At 34.5% G+C, this 21,880-nt stretch overlaps 2 protein-coding genes and 1 long non-coding RNA gene across 7 annotated transcripts in view; 1 reads left to right on the top strand and 2 right to left on the bottom strand.

Moving 5' to 3' along the window:
- LOC136026535 (complex I intermediate-associated protein 30, mitochondrial-like) overlaps positions 1 to 4,719 on the bottom strand; it is a 57,490-nt gene extending 52,771 nt beyond the window's left edge. The window contains exon 1 of one of the 4 annotated variants that reach the window (XR_010617331.1): positions 4,648 to 4,709. The gene's annotated coding sequence lies outside the window, so the exon portion shown is untranslated. Of the gene's footprint in view, positions 1 to 4,647 lie in introns of all 4 variants that reach the window. The other 3 variants (XM_065703212.1, XM_065703211.1, XM_065703213.1) reach the window with 3 other exon arrangements.
- Positions 4,720 to 10,067: 5,348 nt separating this feature from the next.
- Positions 10,068 to 13,205, bottom strand: LOC136025672 (uncharacterized). Its single transcript, XR_010617144.1, has 2 exons — positions 12,968 to 13,205; positions 10,068 to 11,245 (listed from the first exon to the last, which is right to left on the bottom strand). It is a non-coding gene; the product is annotated as an uncharacterized LOC136025672 (long non-coding RNA).
- Positions 13,206 to 14,068: 863 nt separating this feature from the next.
- The window catches only part of LOC136026533 (calsyntenin-1-like), a 241,190-nt gene continuing 233,378 nt past the window's right edge, over positions 14,069 to 21,880 (top strand). The window contains exon 1 of one of the 2 annotated variants that reach the window (XM_065703206.1): positions 14,069 to 14,155. The gene's annotated coding sequence lies outside the window, so the exon portion shown is untranslated. Of the gene's footprint in view, positions 14,156 to 15,061; positions 15,087 to 21,880 lie in introns of those variants that run through there. The other variant, XM_065703207.1, reaches the window with a different exon arrangement.

Genomic DNA, 21,880 nt, shown 5'->3' with positions numbered 1-21,880 from the left:
CAGACAGGCTCTTTTGACAAACTGCAAGCACATAATTTCTTTTTATTAAAGTTATACACAATTCCCTTGAAGTTTTAACTCAATAGCTTTAACCATTGCCAAGATATTATAGATACACTATTTTACCAAACAGGATACCCATAGTGACATTTAATTTAGCTCAACATCTCTCTCTCAACCTACCCTAAAAGTTTAAATTTAGTATCTTTAGCTGATCCCACAATACTGTAGACATAAAATTTTGACAACCTGAGTTCATATTCTGTATTTTGACCTAGTTCAACACCCCCTCAACATTCCTTGAAGGTTTAGATATTCCTTGAATATCTGATATATTGATCCCAAACACTCTTGGCTGTTCCTAAAAATCTTCAGGACACTTTGACAACCTAGTTCAGCATCCTACTCAATGTACCCTGCCCCTAAGCTGTTCCAAAGATTTTGCAGGGATGCCTTTTTGACCACCTGGATACATCAAGTGTATTTTGGTTTATTTCAAGATCTCCCTGAATACCCACATCAGTGCAAATATGCTGATTTTGGCAACAAAGGGTTTTTTGGTTTAGCCCAATATTTCCTGGAAGTTTCAACTTAATAAACTTGGTTGTTCCTGAAAAACTGCAGATATGCCATTTTGGCAACCTAGATACAAATAGTGTCAATTGATTTACCTAATGAAAGATCTAATGCTGAAATGGATAGCCATGACAAAACAAAGAGTGAAAAAATCTCAAAATGAGCAGACCATAGAGGACTACAGCAGCATGACTATGTCCAGTAGGACTACAGCCACCCAGTTTCAGCAAAAAGTGGAGTTGTGATTTCATTAGTTGATAGGGTTTTTAGAATTTGTTCCCAGGAATATCTTGATTCAGCATCATCATATTTAAAGAGCATTTTATTTTGTAGTGGTTATCTTACTAAATTCATAAACAAAATATTATAAAATAGAAACATTAAACAAATAATATAATAAACACAATTTAACATTCTTCCAAATTGAATTTGAAAAAAAGTTATATTTCTTTACTCTAAGTATCTGGTCTAGGTGAAAAACTTTATGCAAATATAACATTGATACATACTTTGAGTCAATTGGACCATTAAGTAGATTTCCAAGTTCTGAGAAGGGTCTGACTCATTGCAATTTAGACAGTGGTGTGTATAGTATTCCTTGTTCTTGTGAAAAGTTATACATGGGCCAAACCCAACAACAATTTGTTGAATGATTTATTGAGCATTATAGGTCAATAGATAAAGCTCTAAAATGTAGTAAGTCTCCTGAAACTAGACCAATTTACTCTGAATCTAGATCCTGAATTCTAGACAAATGTAAATATGACTGAAAATCATAAGAAAATCAGACTCACACCAAAATTAAGGAAAAGAGTTATTTTTTATGAAGTTAAGATTTACATATCACCAACAAAATTCTAAGAGAGACCTTCTCTCATCTTTTACAGTAGTTAAGATAGGCAAATAAAATTTTCTGGAATGAATCTAGAGTCTAAATTATGACATGTAAGGGACTTTTGAAATGTCTGTAACTATTACAAGCCCCTCTTAAAAAATAGATCTATACCACAAATGAAGGCAAGGAAACTAGTTTGAACCTCTGAAATGCCTTAATTAGACCATCTTAAATGTTACTATACCTTAAATTTGATAACAAATCTTGATATGGTGCAAATGTTATTAAAATTGCTTTAATTTTGAAACCTAAAGTCAAACAAAAGTAGACACATAACCAAAATTAATAAAACTTCCTGACAAGAGACTGCCACTCCTAAATTTCTTGCACTTTACACTAAAGTTTGAGTTTTTGTCCTGACTCTTCAAAAAAAAAACTACAGAAACACATTTGTCATTAAAACGGAATAAGAAGGTTTAAAGCACTAAAAATTTTGGTTTATAGAGCCATAGACTAGAGAGGTGAGTAGTCCTCTTTATATACAGAATAATATCTGTTTATTTTAGGTTTTAATGTTGTTCCTCACTTTCAGTTAAAATAGATAATTAACATGGTGTATAAATTTTTGGTATTAATTACACTTTTGCTTCAAAAAACAAGATTATTTTTGCTGCAAGCCAACTGTCATAGAAGTATAATTTTGCAGTGTAGAAAACTTTCTAATAAAATTCCAAATTTTTACAGCATAGTGCAAGATCTATATTTTGACTACAGTTTTATTTTGCAATCACAATTTTCCTATGGAACCATGTGAAATATGTGTTTCATGTGTATCTTCTTTTTTCAAGTCCAAATCATATATTTACTGGCTATTGTCTGCAGTTTTACCTTATATGTAAAGTATATGTTATATTTTTCTGGAAATAATCAAAACATGGGAAAGTTCTTTATAAAATTAGAAAGTTCTTCATGAGACAGTAGAAAATCAGAGCGAATTTGGTGAGCCTGTAAAACCTGTAGAGATACTTATTAGCCCAAAAAGTAAAGAGAAATAGCCTTAACTATTGAAACTGTTAAGTATTTTATCTAATGGGGTATTTTTTGTTTACTTTTGACAAGAAAAATTTTTGAAGCCATAATCAACTTCACCCACATTGCTTATTCTATATGGTAAATCTTAAAAATGCTAGATTAATTCATTCATCCATAATGTCCTGAAAAGATTTAGCTCTAATTCAAGAAGCATAATGGGTAAAATTCTAGTTAATTGACTTCTTGCTATCTCAGAAAGGGTTTAGGTTAGGAAAATGAAACTTTCAGGGACAGGTCTACAGGCTAAAGTATGTCCTGGGAAGATATTTTAAAGTACCCACCTCCACTCCTTCTCCCCCTAGAGGGCTCTAAAATTTGCCCACATGACAGGTCTATACCTATTGAAATTTTGACAAAACAACATTTTACCTTAATTTTCAGTTACATAGTTGCTTTTTCTCTGCCTTTTGTTCTGAAAATGCAATTCCTGTTATTTGAATAGAATTTTGAGCCATATCAATGTTTTTTTTTTCAAAATTTAGGAAATGTATTTGCATATCTTTGGAACCTAATAAAATGGAATTGAGCAAAGTTATGAAGCTGAAAACAATTTTGTTTTGCTTCAATTAAGCAGAAGATCTATTTTGCAAGGTTTCACTTTTATAACACACATATTTTTAAAGGTCATCTAAGGTCAGGGCCTTTTGGAGGGAGAAGGAGTGGAGGTAGTTGCTTCAAAATACCTTCCTGGGACATACTTTAGTCTATAGATTCATCCCTGAAAGTTTCATTTTCCTAACCTAAACCCTTTCTGAGATAGCAAGAAGTCACTTAACTAGAATTTTACCACATAATGCTGTAATTAATTAATTAACTTAAATTGCAGCTTGGAGCAATATAAGGATTTTTCCTTGTAGAAACTCCAGAGTTGATAACATATGACACATAGTTGAATACATACACTTGACTAGTGGTTTGATGTTGCTGATTTGAGTGCTTCCCAGTTATACTTCCATTCTTTTTTTGACTGACTAATTACCTTAAAATTACCTCAAATCGCATTTACAGCAAGATAAGGTGAACTGCATGTATGATGGACAGCTAATGATTTAATTAATGCTGAAATTAATCAATGATAACCCAAAAAAATCTTTAGAGTTAGAACATGAACATGGTGGTAAGGTGAGATTATGTTCATTGTCACTATAACTTTAGCTTCTTCCTTTTGCCATAGAATTAGCTGCCTTTCTAGACATGCTGCTGGCCACCCTTGTTTCTCAGTTTGTATCACTTTAATAAATATTTCTCCTTGGAGGAAGGATATTTCTCCTTGATAATAACCAAGGTTCCCAATGCCAGGTTGAAAGAAGAAAATCTTTAAAAAAAATTGTGATTAGCATACCCTATACAGAACTCCATAACTGACATAGAGATGAGGTGATTATGCTAGCCTACTTCCTAAATGACACTATAATAATCAATTTCTCACAAATAGGCCTACAATTGTCCCCCCTCCCCTCTGATTGATCTATGCATAGCCTAAAGAACATTAAAACTAAAATAAAATTAAAAACAAGAAATTCCAACTTGTTCATACTCAAGATATTTCTATTAATCAGATTTTCATCTTTCTTTGTGTTATTATATGCTTTTAAAAGTAACTTCAAATGGAGTTTTGCCTCATTATGAGGTCAGTAACACATAAACATAAATTACAAAGCATCAAGATATTTAATATAGGAGCTAGAAGGTATAATATTATTGAAGTAACAAAGAAATACATTATTAGGGCTATACATGGGAGGTGAGGAGGGGATGAGGAGGTGTGAGCAACTTGATTAGTATCTTTAGAAAGATGTTACAGAAAAAAATCAAGCACACTAGCCAATGCTATGTTCATCTTGTCATTATACTAGTTAGCCTATGGAATCTCATACACTCAGACCAAATTTTTTGTAAATTTGATAGCTATACTCAGAAATCAACACAAACAAAGTAATTGCAGTGCACTATTAGGAATCTAGCATGCTAGATATTTAGGAAATGTTGAATGTCAAATCTAATGATGGCCAGTGTTTATGCAACAATTATAAAATTAATCAAACATTGCAATAGTTTATAACAATAACTTTTCAATTCATTACGAGTTTGTCAATTTTTTTCTCCATGATATCCTAGCAAAGCGAAATTCCTTTTTAAATTACCCTTAAAAGTTCCAGTTCCAAAAAACTAACCCTGCTGCAAGTTCAAAAACTTCTGCCATTCGATGGTTTGCGTCCATAAAAATGTGCTAATAACGGCCGCCACATGTGTCAAGTATTATATTAAACATAATTAAACATTAAATTTTAGTTCATTTACTATGCTGCACTATTGATGTGTTCCATTGTGTAACAGTACAGGCTCAAAAATAGATTTAAGTCACCCTTCTCAAAAGGTAGACCTGCCCTTTTTTTAAGTAGCCTAGGCTAGTTTTTCAGCTGTTGGCTTTATTATAGAAATACTGTTTTTTTTACAAAATTTACCAATGAAGTATATGTGTTCAGTAGCCATTAATGTATCAGAGTGCATATAATTGACTTACCAATATAGTGAACATAGCCCCGATGCCTTCTTTTTATGTTCTTTATGAATATAATAATGGCATCTATCGTAACTACTTTAAATTTTAAGCACTTTTTGAGCTCTTAAAAATGACCAGAATATGGGGTATTAAAAAAGCTTAAAACATTGTTTTCAAACTTTGAACATGCCACTCGATGCCTTTTTTAAGTTCTTTACGAATATAAAAATTACTTCTATCACAGTTTTAAATTTAAATATTTTTTAAGCTCTTAAAAATGACGAGTTTTAAATTAAAGTATGAGTTATCCATTGGTTCCCACAAAATAATACTATATTTTCTCAGCGCCGTTTTCTCGGTTGTTTTCGACAAATTAATACTATGTTTTATCAGCGCCAAAATTATATAGTTAGGTTAGGTCAAAAAGTGATTAAATTAGAATTTGTGATAGAAGCGATTATTATATTCGTCTAGAGCATAAAAAAAGGCAACGAGTGGTATTTTTTACTTTATTGGTAAGGTACACCAAATAGCAAAATTTGCAAAACCCTCACTGCCGAAGATGATTATGAGCTAACATCTGAAATTTCTTTACAAGTCCTCTACATGTCTCATAATTTGTATCGGCTTATTTTTGGTTTCAGTGTGTACCCTACTACTGAAGCTCTCAACCCCTTGAAACTTTCTAACTAGTATATCTCATGAAGGAATTTTCGTATCAAAAAATTTATGACATCTACTTTGATCAGCCCATCAAGAGCTATCGATTGCCCTCGAAAAAAATTTCTATCTGTCTTAGTTCAAAAGTTGATTTTTTTTTTCCGTAGGCCAACTTTCTAACGTCACCACTTAGAAAGGAGCAAAGGATAAGCTCCAATTTCTTTAGCAATGACAGAACTTTTAAAGTTTAAGAGGTACATCTGATAAAATTTCTCTACCTAAATTACAAGTCTGAAAAAACAAATGATAAACTCAGCGAAAATCACAGCAGCACTTTCGGACCCGTGGGAAAATGCCGCTTTTTTGCTTCTGTAATTTTTTCTATTTATCACTCAAAGAAGATATATTGGCTGTGGGGCCGGGTAACTGCGGCATATATTTAACACTTATAGATTTTAGTCCATCTTCAATTTGAAAGTGGTGCCTGCCTGCTTGCTTTCTAGAACGGAGCTTTCTACTCGAAAGCAAAAACATGGTTTGATGAAACGAAAGCTTGGCTGCACAACTTCAGATACTCCTCTCTGACCTAGGCTACATAACTCCACTTCACTTCGCACACCATAGGCTCTGGCTCGTGGACAAGCGAAAACCATCCTTCTTGACACCAGGCAAGAGTTCTGTGGAGCTTTCCAAAATGTAATGCTATATTTATAAATCCGGCCTGAGGTCCACACTTTCCATAAAAACCGAACAGGTTAGACCCTTACCAGTTTCCAGGAATAAGCCGACATCGGCGGCATAGGAAAAAAGAAGAAAAAAAATGGGAAAAGACCAAAGTGTTGCTCTCGCAACACAATAAAATATGGAAAATTTGTAAGACTAGGAGCTTGTTCTAGTGTCTAAGAAACACACAAATCCAATCTAGCGTTTGGCTACTTTGTTTGACCCAAACCTGCTTCATGCTTGTCTTCTTAGGTATTTTAAAACTCATGGGAGGAAAAAAATGTTTTAATTAATTATCGATGATCGAGAAACTTCAGCTTTGATCCTATCGCAGTGTGGTTTAACCATATTGAAGGCCCTGTTGTCTTTGAAATCTTCTCTTTTTTTTATCAGGTTGACCAAGTAAAAGATTAAAATTGATTTACAGTTTTCTATCTCCTCTCTCCCCTCTTCTCTCTCTGAGGGTCATACTTCCATGCACCCAGCTATTTACACAGCGGTTCCTGCTTACGAAGTAATATTTATATTAATCAATTGCATTACCTACATAAAGAATGATTCTTCTATGACCACGCTTGAAAACCCTCCTGTCCACCTAAAAAATTAAAAAACTTGTGCCTTATGTTTTCATATTTTTGCATTTTTGCCGTTTGTTTGGATGAACCTTTGCAATTTCTTATTTTATGATAGTTTTTTAATATATTTTATTTTTTTTTACAGGGAATGATAAAAAATGGACTCCCTAGTCTTCTGCGTAATTTTCCTGAAGGTATTCCAGCAGCATTCACAAGATCGTATTTTGTTCACCAAAATGACTGAAAAAGTGGTTATCTTCTATATATATAAAAATAAGTGGTCTGTGTGTGTGTGTGTGTGTGTCGAGTGACGTCATGTTTGTGTGTCGACCGACGTCATGTTTGTCGACTGACGTCATTATAAGGATAGAGCTGTATGCGTCATGAAGTTGTTTGTCGACTGACGTCATGTTTGTCAACTGATGAAATTACATACCGGGACACAAATGATGACCGGGACACAGGGAATATAAATGACGACCGGGAACCTCAAAGAGTAATTACAGACTGGGACACCCGGACAAAAATCACGACCGGGACACAGGGAATATAAATGACGACCGGGACACAGGGACACAACTACAACGGGGACGCCGGGGGCACAGGCGGTATTGTAAATAAAAAGATAAGAATATTAGCAAAAACGTCAGACACGGTCTTAAGCAGCTAAAGCACGAAATGATAGCTTGGAAGAAACAAATTAAAGAAAGAATATCACATGATCCGTTTGAATTTGTCAACCCTTGACATGTTGAGCCTTTATGGTTGTTTGAAGAGGATGATTGTTTACCATCTTGAAAATTGAGTTCTGACTCAGATTGGGATCTTGGATTTTCTGGGTCCATTGAATACCAAGCAGTCTCCGAAGACAAGCGTTCTCAAAGGATTGTATTTTTCTCTCTTTGTCTTGGTTAAGAAACCAAGTTTCCAATGCGTAAAAAAGGACAGTCAGGACGTTACCGTTCAACAGGCAGAGTTTGAGCCGGTGAGAGAAAGTACTCGAACTCCATGCTTTATTTAGCCTGTTGAAGATGCTGTTAGCCTGACGAATTCTGGCAATGAATTCTTTGGCGTTGGATCCTGTATTTTTGATGATGCTACCAAGGCATTTGAAGTTGACTGCCTGTTCTACATCGCGTCGCTGCATTTGATTTTCATAGGTGAGTCGCTTGCCGCCGTTCCTTCGGTTTTACTGGCATTGGCAGTAAGCTTGAATCCACCTGCTTTTTGTTGAATATTTGAGAGTAATGCCGGATGCACATTGGTTTTTCGTCCCGTTCACATTGGCACGAAAAACCCGTTTAATTTACTTTACACTTTCACTTAGTTCACTTAACTTAGGCTTATTTCAAAGTTGAACTTTTTTCAACTTATAAGTGATTACTTATAAGTGAGACTTTTATTTCAGAAAAGCTTTGAAAATGTCTTCAGTTGAACATTTGATAATTGATTTTATTAGCTCTAGGCCCTATTTGTATAATCCAAAAAATGACAATTATAAGGATAGGCATCTCAAAATCAATGCATGGGAGAGTTTCTCAAATCAGCTGGCAAGTCAAGGAATGGTAATCTCAGGTAGGCCTAGACCTTGGATTGAATAAATAAGTTAGATAGAAGTGTAAATCTTTTCAGGCTTAGGAAGGATAGACACTCTCGCAACAGTTTATGAAGGTTGTGTGATTTTTAATCAATGAAAATGCTAATAGGCTATTAAAAGCTTTGCTTATAGGCTATTGTTATTTGATGGGTTCACATGTTAGACAATGCAACTATCTGACTTCCTTTTCCCTAGCACTTGCTATATTGTTTATTATTATTAAAGGAATCTACAGCCTAGTAAGGTACAGTAGATTGTTCAGGGGATTTTTAATGGTCTCTGGCAGGTAGCCTACAATAGAAAAACAATAGGAGTTGTCTTTTGTTGTAGGATTTCGACAAGTCTCTGGATTAAATGAATAAGTAACTAGGAAAAATTTGATCTACCATACATCAAATCAGATGGCAAGTCAAGGACTATTAATCTCAGGTAGGCATAGACCTTGGTTTGGCTAAATAAGTTAAACAGAAATAAGTCTTTTCAGGCTTAGGAAGGATAGATCCTCTTGCATTAGTATATGAAGGTAGTGTGATTTTAATCAATAGAAATGCTAGTTGGCTATTAGATGCTTTGCTTGTAGGCCATTGTTATTTGGTGGGTTCACCTTGTAGACTATACAACTGTCTGGCTTCCTTTGCCCTTGCAATATATTTTTTTATCAATATTGTTATTATTATTAAGGGAAATCTTTAGTTAGATTCCAAAAGATATTTAATGGTTACTGGCATGTAGCCCAAATAGAAAACAATTCTATTTTTGTTGAGTTTGTGTTAAATCGATCTTCAGTCCCAATTTGAATTACTTTCTTAGCATGGTATAAGTATATGCTCTTCCCTTAAATAAAAGAACTGGCATCAAAACTATTTGTATGTTAACTATATAATCTAAAAAAAATAAAATAAAATAGAGCTCTTCTGTTCAGTAACTTCTCCCTCGTTTTTGCAGAACAGAATCATAAACTATAGTACAAACCTTTATCCACCAAACATTAATGTATTCTATTTTCCAGAATTTCGCTGTGTGTCCCAAGAAGAAGCCAATTCAGAAGAATTGCTAATCGAAACGGAATCTCCACAAGCATCCACTTCAATTGCTCCAGATGAGCACTTCCAAACTTATAAAAACGTTCAAAAAAGAAACCGAACCAAAACAGAGGGAAGTACTTCATCTGCAACTGATGAAGCAATTCTCTCATACCTGAGTGAAAAACAAAAAAGGGATAAAAATAAAGTTATAACTATGGATGAAGACCAGCATTTTCTAATGTCACTTGTATCATTCATGAAGGATATACCAGCTGAGGAGACACTGCAGTGTCGCATGAAAATCATGAAGGCTATACTAGAACATACCAAAAAACGTTGAAATATGTTTTATCTTTTTCACTTTAAGCCAATATTTGATTTTTTTTTTGTTATTATATTTTGATCTTTAGTCATTTCATATTAAATACTTTCTCTCTCTATATATATATTCAGGATATCTATATATACAAATAGTGTATGATATGTTTACATGCATATTTATTTATAAATCAAGTCACAATATGCCTCTCAATGCTTTTTCTCGCTGCCAAGGAACAGCACCCTCTACAGATAAGAAATAATCCATTAGTCTATTTCTAAGATCTTGATTTGTTCTGGAAGAATTGTTGCTCCCAACTCTGCCAAGCTGAGAAATCCCACTTCCTATTGATAGCTCTTGAATATCAGTTGGGGCTCCTCTAGTTGAAATAATGAAATTGTGTAAACATACAGAAGCAATGATTATTGCTTTTACTTTTTCAGGCTGTGCTAGTATTTCAGTTCGGAAAATTCTGAACCTCTGCACAAGTATACCAAACGTATTTTCAATTAGGCGCCGAGCTGTGGATAATCGGTAATTGAAAATTGTTTGTGCTTCTGAGAGTCTATTTCCAGGAAAAGGTCTCATTATATAACTACACAATGGAAAGGCTTCATCAGCAACAAAAAAAAATGGAAAATTTTCTGTTGTTCCAGGCAATGGAAGTGAGTCAGGAAGCTTTATTTTCCCAGTGTCTATGCCTTTCCCAAGATCTGACCTGGCAAATACACCCCCATCACTCTCACTTCCAAAAGCTCCAACATCTACATAAATAAACTTGTAATTAGCATCACATGCAGCTAAAAGTATAAGGCTAAAATAACTTTTATAATTGTAAAATTGAGACCCAGACTTGTATGGGCACTGAATTCGCACATGTTTACCATCTAAGGCACCAATGCAATTTGGCAAAAAACATTTTGCCCTAAAAGTTTCACTGACACTTTTCTATGTATCTGATTGAGGCTCTTGCAGATACATTGGACTTAAAACTTCATATATTGCCATCATTGTATCTGATAATATCTGTGAAACTGTTGAGTGACCAACACGAAATTCATAATGGAGAGCTGCCATTGACATACCAGTACCCAGATATCTTAGTGTCAAAGCAAGCTTCAGTTCTGGAGAGATTGCCTTTCTAAAATTGGTGTTTTTTTGTTGTTATAAAAGGTCTCACTAAACTAAGCAATTCAACATACTCTGCCTTTGTTAATCTTACAAAATTTAAAAATTTCTCTTCATCGTCTCTCATAAGTAAGTCATTAAGTAGTGTCAGGTGGCCTTTCACAGTCCTCTCCCTTTCTTGTAGAATTGGATGTACCCATAGTCTTTTCTTCCTAAAAAGTAAATATATAAATTATAAACAAATTAAAGTAATATTCCTTTCATATTATAGTTTAAGCAAAAGACTGTTTGACTGGTCAATTCAGCTGTAACCCAAACATAAAAATTTGAATTCAATTAGTACTTGTCAAAGAAACCAATGCTTTAAAACTATTTTGGTAATAAATGAAAATTAAAGGAAAGTAAAGAGTAATGTTAAGGCTTAGAACAATTAGAACTGCTTAAATAGAAAATGGACACTGTGATTAAAATTTTATGCCAATGCATTTTACCAATCATTTTCACAAACCATGTGTACAAAAATTGTTAAGTTCTTCAAAATATATTCCAATGTTAGAATTTACCTGGATACCTGACTGACTGACCATATTTCGAACATTAATACAAAAAGTATAATTCAATCCTACTTTCCCTCACTATTAACCTGGGCATTGAAGCATCCCAATTAAACACCCTATTTCTACCTGGGATTTTGTTCATGTTTCCATTCCCTAGGATACAGACTATATACATATATAGCCTAGGCTATATATATATATATATATATATATATATATATATATATATATATATATATATATATATATATATATATATATATATATATGGTAAAATTCTAGTTTAGTGACTTCTTGCTATCTTGGAAAGAGGTTGAGTTAGAAAAATGAAACTTTCAGGGATTGGTCTACAGACTAAAGTATGTCCTGGGAAGGTATTTTGAAGTGCCTACCTCCACTCACTCTCCCTCAAAAGGGTCCTGACCTTTGATGACCTTTAAAAATATGTGCTATAAAAGTGAAACCTTGCAAAATAGATCTTCTGCTTGAATGAAGTACAACAAAATTGTTTTCAGCTTGACAACTTTGTTCAATCCCAATTTATAAGGTTTTAAAGATATGCAAATACATTTCCAAAATTTTGAAAAAAAAACATTGATATGGCTCAGAATTTTACTCAAATAACAGTTTCATTTTCAGAACTAATGGCAGAGAAAAAGCAGCTGGTAACTGAAAATTAAGGTAAAATGTTGTTTTCTAAAAATTTTGATAGGTATAGACCTGCTATGTAGGCAAATTTCAGGGTCCTCTTGAGTGAGAGGGATTGGAAGTAGGTACTTTAAAATACCTCCCTGGGATACCTAGCCCCTTTCCGAGATACCAAGAAGTCACTAAACTAAAATTTTACCATGTTTTTGGTAATATGGTAAATTAGCCCTTGTGTTGGGTTGTTGCCTCTGAATTATTTGTCTTTATTATTTTTTCTATTGTTTGGTAAATGACAACTTATACTTATTGACGACATGACTGCCTGTCCATAGATTATTCTTTATGGTTGATTGTGTTTAGCTATGCTGTTTGACCTATGTGATTGAATGGATGAGTAGGGTTAAGGCCACATTCAAGTGCTGGTCTATATTAATCACTAATTTAGGAAAACAGTCTTCCTTTTCTCCTCCTGTCTCTTTTTTTTATGTGTTTTTGCTGTTGCATTGGTGATTTCTCTTTTCAAGATATATATATATATATATATATATATATATATATATATATATATATATATATATATATATATATATATATATATATATATATATATATATATATATATATATATATATATTGCCTTCACGAGGCCATAGGCCCTATATGAAATTCAGTTAGACCAAATCATTAGTGGGTTATTCCGTTAAAACAGCATCTATAACTTTGAAATACCCTTTAATTTTCTTCTTTTGCTGCCTTAAGTGAAGAATTAGCAGCAAATCTTCATCAGAGCTACTTTCATTATCATTGACCATATAATTGTTATCCATCCTCAATTCCATGATCCAACAATTCAAAATTTTTGCCTAGTCCTATTAGTCATTTTTCATTTTTCAATGTGAACGGCAAGATTCCAATGTGAAGAGACCTAAGTAAAATCACTTAACTTAGACTACTTAACTAAGTTAAGTGATGCCAATGTGCATCCGCTTTAATTCCTGAAGTCGTGTCATCAGCAAAACCGAGGCTGCTGAACAGGTGATCATCTAGGCGTACTCCAAATAAAGTGAACATACCATTAAGTGCTATTTTTATGCTTTTACTGAATATAATAATCACTTTTCTCGCAAATTCAACCTTAAGCCTTTTTCAGACCCTAGAAAATGATAATTTCCTTCTATTTTTTGGTATAACAAGGGTTGAAACATAAGTCTCAAACTTAATTTTTTAATCTTAATCCGTGTCATTAAAGTTATGTAATCCACAAGCATTGATTTGTCACAATCAAGTTGGATAAAAATTTTAAAACAATTTTTCATTTTTACATCCTCCATATTTCTTCTGTTGGCTTTGAGACTTTTGGATAAATAGTTGAAATGGCTGTTTTTTTTTGCAGCCTAACACAAAATAAAAATAAATTTGTGGAAATAGGGTGGATTTGTTTTGAGTGTTTTTAAATAGTCAAATTAATTTTGACAAATCCTGTACGACTTTTACAAAATGGATTAATAATGAAATAGTGAATTTAAAACAAATGCTATAACCTACTTTTATATTAAAAAAATATAAAATGAAAACATTTTTTTTCAAGGGTCCTAAAGTGGCTTAAAATTTAATTTCCAAGAAAAGCGATTGTAATATTCAGAAAGTGCATAAAAATGGCATCTGGTGGTGTTTTTACTTTATTCTTGGGTAAATAATATTAAATACTCAATATTTACCTGGAGGAGTAGTGTGCACAACTATGACGGCATCAGGAGTCTTGGTGCCGCAGTGAGTTGCTAGTAGTACTAGAAGTTGTATTTTCTGCTTCCCGTCATATTTCGGCTCTGAAGTCCTTCCTGGCAGCAGTGCATGCTACATGTAACTAATGTAAAGACATTTGAAGAAGGATTAGAATAAAATATTGCTTTTAAGCTGGTAAGTAGTAAAACTTGAGTTCGATTCAGCAGTTGAAGGGGTAAACACTGAGTTAAAAGGAGTTTCAGCATAAAAAACTGTTTCTAGACGATTTTATCAGTACTTCTGATGTTTTCTAACCTGACCACAACATAACTAGGTTTAGCCTAATTGTATTAGCCTAGTCATCAACGCACTAATCTGTAAGGTTGAAGGCAATTGTACAGACTAATTTGGGTAAAAAGTTAAGGTGAAATTCTAGTTAATTGACTTCTTGCTATCTCAGAAAGGGTTTAGGTTAGGAAAATGAAACTTTCAGGGATGAATCTACAGATTAAAGCATGTTCTGGGAAGGTATTCTAAAGCAACTACCTCTGCTCCTTCTCCCTCTGGAGCCTTGACCTCTTATGACCTTTAAAAATATGTGTGTTATAAAAGTGAAACCTTGCAAAATTGAACTTCTGCTTAACTGAAGTACAACAAAATTGTTTTCAGCTTCATAACTTTGCTCAATTCCATTTTATAAGGTTTTAAAGATATGCAAATACATCCTAAATTAAAAAAAACAACAACATTGATATGGCTCAAAATTCTACTCAAATAACAGGAAGTGCACTTTCATAACTAAAGGCAGAGAAAAAGCAACTAGTAACTGAAAATTAAGGTAAAATGTTGTTCTGTCAAAATTTCAATAGGTATATACCTGTCATGTAGGCAAATTTCAGGACCCTCTAGAGGGAGAAGGAGTAGAATTGGGTACTTTAAAATACCTTCCCAGGACATACTTTAGCCTGCAGACCCATCCCTGAAAGTTTCATTTTCCTAACCTAAACCCTTTCCAAGATAGCATGAAGTCAATTAACTAGAATTTTACCAAAGTTAATTTTCACTATCTTGGAAAATAGGTATGTTTGTAAAATATAACTTTCAGTAGGGATCTAAAGACTAAAGGGTAAATATTTTGCTGTTCATATTATTTACTTACAAATAAAGTGAACAGAGGCTACTAGGCTACTTAATGCCTTTTTCATGATCTTTCCAAATATAATAATCACTTACCACAGATGAATTTTACCCCCATCTCTATATATATCAGCTCAGGGTATGCTATATATTTTCACATTAGGGGGGTAAGGGTAAAGTTGGCAAAATTCTAATTAATTGACTTCTTGCTATCTCAGAAAGGGTTGAAGTTAGGAAAATGAAACTTTCAGAGATGGATCTACAGACTAAAGTTTGTCCCAGGAAGGTAGTTTGAAGCAGCTACCTCCACACCTTCTCCCTCTAGAGGGCCCTGGCCTTTGATGACCTTTAAAAATATGTGTGTTATAAAAGTGAAACCTTTCAGAATAGATCTTCTGCTTAATTGAAGTATAACAAATTGTTTTCAGCTTCATAACTTTGCTCAATTCCATTCTATAAGGTTTTAAAGATATGCAAATACATTTCCTAAATTAAAAAAAAAAAAACATTGATATTGCTCAAAATTCTACTCAAATAACAGGAATTGCATTCTCAGAACTAAAGGCAGAGAAAAAGCAACTAGTAACTGAAAATTAAGGTAAAATGTTGTTTTGTCAAAATATATATATATATATATATATATATATATATATATATATATATATATACACATATATATATATATATATATATATATATATATATATATATATATATATATATATATATATATATATATATTTCCTCCCTTGGAGGGTATGACCTTTGATTACCAGTAAACATTTCACAGTTCATATTATTGACTTACCAATAAAGTGAACATACCACTCAATGCCTTCTCTTATGGTCTTTACAAATATAATAATTGCTTCTATTGTGAATTCAAATTTAAATACTTTTTGAGCTCTTGGAAATGACAAATTTTCAATTAAAGTATGAGTTATTGGTCATTTTTGAGAAAATAATTCTACTTTTTCTCAAATGCTGTTTTCTTGGTTGTTTATGTCAAAATAATGCTACATTTTCTCAGTTAAAAAATAATTTATGGTTAGGTTGGGTGTAAACATATCACATTTCATATTTTTGACTTACCAATAAAGTGAACATACCACTTAACACCTTTTTATGCTCTATACAAACATAATAATTGCTTCTATTGCAAATTCAAATTTAAGCACCTTTTGACCTAACCTAACTATGAATAATTTTGGCACTGAGAATATGTAGTATTATTTTTTTGAAAACAACCAAGAAAACAGCACTGAGAAAACATAGTATTATTTTCTTAGAAATCAGAAAAGGGGTTAACATAGTTGCTTGGCAAGACCTTCCTAGAGTTTGTTTTTGGTATACAAATATGTACCCTAGGGTATATATTTGCACATTATTAGGGGTAGTGGTGGTGGTAAAGTTCATCTCCAGTTAGGTTTGCAAAAAGTTCTAAAACTATCAGTAGCTAAATTTCAAAAGCTGCCAACACTTTAGCAGCACAGCTTGTGTTTTGACAGCTTTGCTTGGAGCAAAAAAGTATTTTTATAAATGAAATTTGCAGAAAAGTAACAAGTGAAACTTATTATAGCTTGCAGTTAAAAATATCAATAGTTTTTAATCACAATTAAAAGTGTAATCTAATTCAGTGTCAAGCCATAAATATCATACTCCATAGTTTTACATATACTATTTTATCAAAAGTATTATATCACACATAGAAGCTCTGTGTGGTTACAAAACTGTACAAAGCTGTTGTATGTCCACACCTAGAATTTGGACCCTAACATCTCCCCATTACAAAATGGACATTAAAGCACTTGAGAGTGTCCAAAGGCAAGCAATGAAGCTCATACCAGCTTACAAGACAAGCCATATGAGAGATGCCTTGTATCCATCAAACTCCCCACCCTAGTCTCTAGAAGGAAGAGAGGAGATGGCAATTGCCACTTACAAACTAATAGAAAATTACCTCTTAAGTCAAGTATTCCCACCATCCCTTGCAAGTACAACAAGAGGTCACACAAAGAAGCTGCAAGTCCCCCATTGCCATTGACATGAGCACCATCAATTTTTCTCTGTATTTGCTGTCCCTTACTAGAACAGCCTCCAATGCCACCATCCAGTCTGAAACCACAACTGCATTCAAGAAAGGAGTTGATCAGGGACTGGGTTGATGCAGAGTGTAGACTAACCTGGGATGCCAGACCACAGTCATGTCACACCACCAGCAAGATGTTCCACAGGAGGCTCATCACCACTTTATCTTGCTGAATATGCAATTTAAGGTAATATTTACTCTAATACTGCTAGTGGAGTATATTACTCAAAGTCTGAAGTATACTGTATATAGCTTATTGCTGTTACTTTATGGATGGAGATGTACACTCCAATGCTGTTGGTATTATAAAAATAATGCATGCCCAACTGAATGCTTGATACTCATTGATCACTATGCTACAACTATAGAAAGCATCATTTGATTTTCTGTGATAACAATATTGATTGGCAACCTGGCAGCCATGTGCAATATGAAGCTTTGATGTTTGATGTTTTCTGTGTTTGTGAGGTGTGTCCTAAGAACTTGTTGACCAAATTGGAAGACGCACATATTCAAATCCCTGGATACTTACTCCTGAGCAACCTAGATAGTAACCTGTGTTGAAGAGGAGTGGCTATCTACACTAGGCTTGGAATTAAGGTAGATAAAATTGATTTTTCTATTTCTCAACCTACTAATGCTTGGGTGGAACATGTATTAGTTAGATTTCTAATTGGATTTGAAACTGTGAATATTGGTGTGCTTTACCATAGCCCATCAGCTCCAAACCAACTAGTATCTCACCAAGCAGTTTCTAACCTAATACAGATCTTATGTAATCTAAATTCATCACTTGTGCTTTATGGTGATTTTAATATGCCAGAAGTTTGTTGGTTTGAAGGTATTGGGTACTCACCCCCTAATAACCCCTCCTACACAACCACCCAAACCCTTGCTGACAACTTCCTAACTCAGATAATAATGCAACCCACTAGATTTAGACATTCACAACAACCATCATTACTAGACCTCCTTATTACAAATGACCCTGAGAGGATTACTTCCACTTGTTACCTTCCAGCTATTGGTGCAAGTGACCACATATGCATAATGAATGACTTTAATATGAACCAATTACGCTTTGATCTGTGAAGAACTAGCTAATATAAATTGGGATGAGGGATTATCAGATGAGACAGACATTGAATCTAGTTGGAATCGTTTTAAGTCTACTTTACTAGGTGCATGTAGGAAGCATACAAAGGCTTATTGGTCAGATAAACCAAAGACTCTTCCATACCTTCCCAGGAATATTAAGAAAATTATCAGAAAGAAAAATAGAGCATGGAATAAATACCTAAAACGCAAGTGTGACAACCATCACAACAAATACACCATGCTCCAAAACAAGCTGAGAAGCATGACCAGAAAAGTTACCCAAGACCATGAAGAATCTATTGCAAATGAGTCAAAGAAAAACCCCAAAAAATTCTGGCGTTATGTTACAGCCAACAACCCTTCCTGTCAACGCACCAACAGGCTTAAAAAATCAGATGGCTCCAGTACTACTGACTTGAAAGAAATTGCTGATTGCATGAATGCCAGCTTTTGCACAAACTTCACCTCTAAGCCACCTGACATTACACTCCCAACCATACCTCCTGTAACAGTACACAACCCAATGTCCCTTGTAATCATTACTCAAGAAGATGTATTTAAAATACTAAGAAGTTTAAACTCCAACAAAGCTGCTGGACCTGATAACTCCACCCTCGGCTTTTGATAGAATCTGCTGCTCAAATTTCCCTCCCCCTTGCCAGAATATTCAACATGTCCCTGGCCAAAAAGTCAGTACCAAATGATTGGAGAACAGCAAATATTATACCAATTTTTAAGAAAGGTGACAAGGATAACCCAGGAAATTACCAACCAATAAGCCTAACCTCAGCCATTTGCAAGATCATGGAAGGTATCATTAACCATGCTCTAATAAACTATTTTGAAGAAAATACACTTATTAGTGATAGACAACATGGATTTTGCAGGGGCAGGTCAATCAACACCAACTTTATTCATTCATATGATCATGCAACTAAAATTTTGGATATGGGTAAACTGGTTGACATTATCTTACTCAACCAAGCCAAAGCCTTTGACAAAGTTGAACACTCATACCTGTTGCTGAAGCTTAAAGCTTACCAGGTGCGTGAGGATGTGATTGATTGGATTGGAGCATTCCTAACTGGTAGATCTCAATGTGTCATGATCTACACTGATAATGGCGATCCAGTTTTCTCCTCCACTTCCCAGTTATAAGCGGCGTCCCACAGGGAACCATCCTTGGGCCAATGTTGTTCAGCATATATATTAACAATTGTACAACTTATCTATGCAACCTTTTAACATTATATGCTGACAACTGTAAGCTCATTGGGCCTGCTGAAACTGAAGAAGAAAGAGCCTGCATTCAGCTGGACCTCGACAGGCTATCCTCATCAACTTGGGCCCTACAATTCAATGCAACGAAATGCAAGGTACTGCACTTAGGGCACAATAGCCCCCACCATCCCTACCATATAGGGTGTGATCAGTTGGAAGCAGTTGCCGAGGAGAGAGACTTAGGCGTCATTGTGGACAAAGACTTAAAATTCCACAGCCACACTCAGGCTGCAAAAGCTAATCAAGCTCTCGGACTCATTAAGCACTCTTTTGTAACCAGAAAGTCATGTGAGGTTATAAAACTTTATAAATCCCTTGTCTGTCCCCACCTTGAGTTTGGCTTGACTTTGGCCTTTCCCCAAAATAAAATGGACACAAGAGCCCTTGAAAGTGTCCAACAGAGAGCAGCCAAACTGGTCTGTGGCTTAAATAATCTCCCTTACCAGGATCGCCTAGGATCTCTGAGACTTACAACCCTCACCTATCGAAGATATAGAGGAGATGTGATCATGACACGCAAAGTTTTCAAATCCAGTCACCTGAACCAGATCTTCACCCCCTCCCTGGCTAACAATTCAAGAGGTCACAGTCTTAAGCTTCACCTGCCTGGATGTCGGAGAAGGGAACGACGTGGTTTCTTTTCGATTCGGGTGGTCCCCCTCTGGAATAGCCTATCCGAGTCTACTATCCAAGCTGAGACTCCCCACTCCTTCAAGGCTGGAGTCGACAGGGACTGGGAGAGGGCTGAGTGGAGGCTGGACTGGGAAGCTAAGCCAACATAATTACATCACTCACCACCAGCAAGAACTACAGGAGGATCTACCATCTTATCTCGCTGGCAAATGCGATTTAAGGTAATTTAAGGTTAGTTTTGCCTTAATATAATATCCCAAATAAACAGAGAATTGCTGCCACACTGTAATGTGGCTATTTTAGGCTACTAATTTTCCAGATTCCAGATTTCCCTTACTTGCTTTAACTGTATGCACACCTTGATGGCTACCAGGCCTTTTAAGATTATTTCAACTGATGAATAAACAGTTCTGAAAATATTTTGTTATTTGGGCAAATATCTTCACTTTCAGTTGAAGAGGAGCAGAAAAAGTAAAAACTTTTCTACAAGGACAAATGATAACAACAACTTCAAAGTAAATTTTCACATAGCAACATTGAAAATCAACAAGCTTTTACTTTGAACAAGTATTAAAAAGCAGCAGTGTAAGAGCTCACTCACAAAGTGGGATAATGCATTACTTCTCTAAGTGTGTGCTCTGTAGTAATGGAATGCAATACCAATCTTTAAGATTACCAATATCTTTGTCTTGAAGTATTAGGATTGCATAATAGTTTTACTGAGAATATAGGACATAATAGTATTCACAAAGCAAGTAGAACATAGGGCTTTTCAGAGCCAATCTGGTCTAGCACTTCATTAATGCAATGAAATTTTTTCTTTTGCACAGTGAATTTCCAGGCCTATTTCAATGAATGGCTTACATGTTCCATTAATAGGGGGGTCTTCCACTGGATAACTAACTCACTGCAAAGAGTGGCAGAACTAGTACTATGGCCACAAGTATATCTGTCCACAATACTGCCAATGCTCTTGACAACAGATTTGCATGATATCTTGCATACACAGCACATTAAGATGTTAAGAAATTCAGGAATGCTGTCATATAGTGCTGGCTGCTCAAAAATAAGTTAAACTTTTGTAGTACGATAAGAGAGGAATGCTTAGGATCTGCATTTACACTAGAAACACAATTGAAACATGTTTTTTACTGGTTGAGAACCGCACTTTGTAGCAAATTTTGAATATATTTTCCATAATGGTAGTCCATTCGTCAGCTGGGTTTTACCTATTTGTAGCAACAAAAAAGTGTGAATTAAGATTATTTAATACTTTGTCTAAGAAGCTGCAAAGTTTTGAGGAAGTTGCAGCAACTGCCTCACTAGCTATTCCTGCAGAATCTCCCAACTCAGAAACCACATCATTATCAATCACCAAACATGTCCCTTGCAACATCTGGGGTTTCTGGCATAAAACTATGGGAACTTCATGGTATAAAAATCTGTTTATAAGGAACATACTGCTTTCAAGAAGCAAGGAAGTAGCTGAGAATCAACTGGATCATCTGCTGACAGTTGTTTTGGCAAGGTTATCAATGTGTTTATTCAGTAAATTCATAATTTTCTATGGTAAGAGATATAATTTTCTATGGTTTCACTCCACCTTTTGGAGTGAAAGGAAAAGGCTAGATATAGTTTTGTAAAAATCAGTAATCTCTTCTAAAACAAGGACAAAATTGCAT

Source organism: Artemia franciscana, chromosome 4, assembly GCF_032884065.1.
Source record: "Artemia franciscana chromosome 4, ASM3288406v1, whole genome shotgun sequence".
NCBI lineage: Eukaryota > Metazoa > Arthropoda > Branchiopoda > Anostraca > Artemiidae > Artemia > Artemia franciscana.
Note: the sequence above shows the minus strand (reverse complement) of the source record. Positions and strands in the feature narration are given on the sequence as shown.